Here is a 303-nt window from a genome sequence, read left to right as displayed (position 1 = left end):
GAGCGCCCGCGCCGGGGAGGCCGGCCCAGGCTCAGGCCGCAGCAGCCCTCGCACCCCGGGAAGCGTCAGCCAGAAAACGGGCTCAGGCACTGGGTGCCCTCGTCCCACCGGGACCTCGCTGCAGAGCAAAAGGCAGGAGGACAGAAAAGGAGGCTGAAAAAAACCAACACAAGGCAGGAGTCCAATAAAACTATGTTTATAAATAAAAACAAGGAGATTGGTTTTGTCTTTATAAAACCCAGCGGGTAGGGTAGGGCAAGGGCAGGAGCAGTGGCCAGGGGGGCTGCTGGGGGGGGTCGGGGG

This window comes from Egretta garzetta, unplaced genomic scaffold (assembly GCF_000687185.1).
Source record: "Egretta garzetta isolate BGI_Z169 unplaced genomic scaffold, ASM68718v1 scaffold172, whole genome shotgun sequence".
Classification (NCBI taxonomy): Eukaryota; Metazoa; Chordata; class Aves; order Pelecaniformes; family Ardeidae; genus Egretta; species Egretta garzetta.
Note: the sequence above shows the minus strand (reverse complement) of the source record.